Below are 4,286 nucleotides of genomic sequence, written 5' to 3'. Positions count from 1 at the left end.
TTTGAGCTAAGTATGTATTCTGAATGATTGTTTATATCACATAGGAAATTGTGTCAATTTATTTCATTGCATTACTATTTTTGTCTCTCTCCAACTGATTGAAGAAATCCAGGAATGGGTTAATTTTCAAGGTTAAGCTTCATAAAATATTCAGTATGCCAGTAGCTGAGGTTTTCTGTCTGAGCTTGAAAAAATGCTGTGAATTCATTATTCCATCTTTGAAAAATATCTTCTCACAAAAGAACTCTTGCCAAAACACACAACCACCAACTTTCCTCTAATTAGCCCTTAAGGAATTGTTTTTAAAGTCTTAATTTCCAGGCCACAGATGTAAGTTTAAGTCCTAATTATGAAAGACTTGGTTTTTTTTTCTTCCTTGTTATTTCATTTGCTGACAAATGGGACAACCCACTGTGTTTTCTTCAAGGGTAATTTTCCAAAGGCAGAGGAGGGATTGGAAAGCAATTGAGCTTTCATGAATGGAAATTGTAAATACAAAACATTTAGGCTGGCCTTGCGAGATAATGCCAGGTTTGTGCCCCAGATTATGTATGTGCTCAGAGCAGTCAGAACACGTGCATGCATATGCATCTGTGCACACACATCCACACTAATATCAGTGGTGAAAAAAAGATTTAATAGTGAGAGCTGTGATTAAGAGAGGAACTAGCTCAGAAATACAGGCTTGACAACATTCCAAACACAAAAGAGCAACTGCAGAATTAAGAGATTTGGGCAAAACACATAGTTAGAGGTAGAGGTAGAGAAAAATTTAACTAGCAAGTTTAGTGATCTGTGTGCACATCTAGGCCAGACCTGAGAAATGGGCAATTTCTTCTCTGTGTGTGGTACTGCAGATTGAACACATTGATTTTGCACAGAACTACAACATAAGTCATTTTTTAGATGATCTTGCTAAGTCTCTAAGTTGCCAAGTTTGTTGATTACCCAATACACAGTATTTTCTTATTCTATCCTATGCCACTTTTATTGTGGGTAAACTAAAAATATGTTTTCTATTTGCTCATCCAAATATTGGTTGTTGTGTGGCAGTTATAGCCAATGAAATATAAGTAATAGTCATTGTGTAGTGATTCTGAACAAAACTGTCCAAGAATCTGAGTCTCATGACACATAGCATTTTGCCTTTTCCTACTTTGCTTCCTCTTACTTTCTACCTGTTAAATATACAAGTTGGCTAGAGCTCTAGTGACCTTCATAAGAATACAGTAGAACACCTTGAGATGAAAGACACAGACAATCTAGGTGGAAAAATAGAGAAAAAAGGTATCTTGATGCATTCATGGCTTCACAGAGCCATGGACCTGCGCTAGATGGCCTACCTGCAGGTTCTAATAAAAGAAAACTAATATCCCAAAGGATTAATCCACTTCCTTTCAGTTTTCCACTTTTAGAAATGGAATGACCCAAATAAAGTTTGAATATCCAAGGTGTTTTTACTTCTGAGAGTATATGGCTCTGACATGGTTCTTCCACTTACATTAACAACCACTAAGTAATGCCAACCAGCATTCAGAGAGGCAGGTACGTATTTCATGTGTACCAAGAAAAAGTCAACAAGGACTGTATCTAACCACATGACATAAATGGCTAGATGAAAGTGCTAGCAGCATTCATTCCTCAAAATTGCCCAGGATAACATGCTTTTAAAAATCAATATTGACAAGACTACTCTTCAAATAAAGCAACACAAAGGAAAATGCTCAGGGTTTACTTTGAATAGTAGCACAGAGAAATAGTGGCAAAACCAAGACCCAAATTAACTCAGAATTGGCTAGCCCTAAAATTTCCCCCAGACTTCAGTTGGCTCTTACCCCTGCTCTTATGTGCAGGTCTGAATTTCATCTTTCCCTGGTCCTCTTCCTCTAGCCCATTCCTTTGTTTCTAGCAACTTGTAATTAATAAATACATCATGCTACTTTTCATCTCTAACTTTTCAGCCATGCTAGTTTCTCTGCATGCCTATTTTTTCCTTCTTCACTCTTTCTTCTATGTAACTTGTACTTATCCCTCAGGAAAAATCTCTTATTTTGTGCTTAATGAAACCATTTTGTCCCTATTCTTTCCATCCTACCTTCAATTATCATAGGCTGTATCTCAATTGTTTGCAACCTGTGTTGGCCATGTCATAGGCCTTAGCACATGGGCCTATCACTGGCTGACTTCTTGTTTCTTCTGGAGATTTTAGTTAGGAACCTAAACTAATGATCTATTTCTGATTTCCAAGCCTTAATACAATGCCTAGTACTTAGTAGTCATTAAATATTTGTTGAATACATGAATGGCATAAATTATTGAAAAATTTCTTTAATTTGTTTCTACATTTGCAATGTTTTTCTAGAATGGATGTTAAATAAAATGTGTTCTTAGGGTGGCTTGTTGACATAAAGATAGGAACTAAGCAAGCTTTAACATAATACTAAATAGTCTTTAAGATGATTTTAGGTTGAACACAAGGAGGGAAATAACTCAGTGTAGAACTTTCTTCTATACTTTAATATTTATGAGCAATTTGGTATAGTGGTTTATAAGCTTTCCTTTTTATTTCTTATGCATGTTTGTGTTAAGTATTTCATGCCAAGTAGACTTAGTATGTGAACTAATTTATGATTAGAGGTTGAAGGAAGATATTATAGTTAAAGTGAAGGTTTCAGAATGCATATATTTATTCCTGTGTTTATTGGGAAGGCTCGGCTGCTTTCCCTGCCGAAAATTAACAGATCTAGTGAAATACCCTGGAGGGATGAAGAAGGAATACCTGCCATTAGCCCAACTAGCACCCATGGTGGGCCTGACTAATCATAGCATTCTTTCATACAGACCCTGTGTGTTCCTCTGGACTCTAATCTAATGCAAATCTTCAACCAGTCAGTAATAATTAATCAGTCACACTGTGAGATAAAAGCTCTGCTTTACATCTGGGGTAGATAAGGGGTTCATGAGCATGAAAATAAAGAGAATGATTAATCTGTATATCTGAACAGTATAGTGCATATAGATAAGAGAGCTGACCAAAAAGATAGGGCATGTACTTAAATTTGAAGAATCATAGTAAAAAAACCACACATTGCCATCAATCCCCCTTAAAATTCTCCCTCTCACTTGGAACACATTTATCCTACCATTCTTGCTACCTTCTGAAACAATTTTGGAAGTCCTATGTCGTGAATATCTTTTTAATGCATGATCAAAAATTCTGTACATGCTGCTATCAAGTGTCATCCAAAAGAAGGACAGGCTTGTAAAAACATAAGTATGTGTCTCCAAACACCTTACTCACCATATCTGGCACTATGCAACTGCTGCCCTTCTGCAAAGTCAAAATGACCATGAAAGGTAAATGTTTTAAATCCATTCAGAACATCAGGCGAGCAAGGATGAGCAACTAAAGAGAAAAAGTACATCCAGAACTGCTTCAAAAATCATCAAGAATGATGAGATAAACAAACGGGAGTATTGTAAGGGGATTGAGGGCAATATGTGATATTTTAAATTTAAACATTCCCTTTATTTTATGATCACACCTCATACATATCATGGCACATGTAAACATGGAAAAAGTAACTATAACAAGGGAAGATGCACAAAAGATTGGTCATGAGATATATGTGATAGGCTTGTTTATGTCAGCAGAGACATCTATTTTGAGACTCGAGTTGGGCATTGGAATCACTTGAAGAAGTTATCAAATCACTAATTGCTGATACACCTCCCAGAGTTTTTGCTTTAGTATATCTGGTGTGGAGACTAAGAATTTGTACTTCTAATAGGTTTCCAGGAGATAATGATCCTGTGGCTACAAGAAGCACACTTTAAGACACACTGCCCTAGATGTTTTAGATAAGGTGACTATGTTCTCTATTTATAAAATATTCTCAGGTTACAGAAACAAATAAACACACCCTAAAGCCAACGGTTGTGCTAGGCTTGGGTGTGGTGTAAAGAAATAGAAAACATGACCTTTGTCTTAGATGATTTTCTTGATGTTGAGACAAAATACTGAACACTCAATGTTATAGGAGGGAAGGTTTACTTGGCTCACAGTTCACAGACATTTCAGTCCTTAATCAACTGACTCCAATTCAGGGTGGCACATGAAAGAGGGCTATTCATTCATGACCAGTGCAAGGTAGGAAAAGCAACAAGGGAGGGGGGTAAGCCTCTTTCTGTACCTTATATTGTATGCAGTCTACTTGCCCTAAGATGGGTATAACACTCACATTCTTATCCCAGGACTGGACCATAAATCAGTCAAAAACTCTAGA

The sequence above is a fragment of the Octodon degus genome, unplaced genomic scaffold (assembly GCF_000260255.1).
Source record: "Octodon degus isolate 3935 unplaced genomic scaffold, OctDeg1.0 scaffold00181, whole genome shotgun sequence".
In the NCBI taxonomy this organism is placed as follows: Eukaryota; Metazoa; Chordata; class Mammalia; order Rodentia; family Octodontidae; genus Octodon; species Octodon degus.
The sequence above is the reverse complement of the archived record's forward strand: the minus strand, read 5'-3'. Positions refer to the sequence as shown.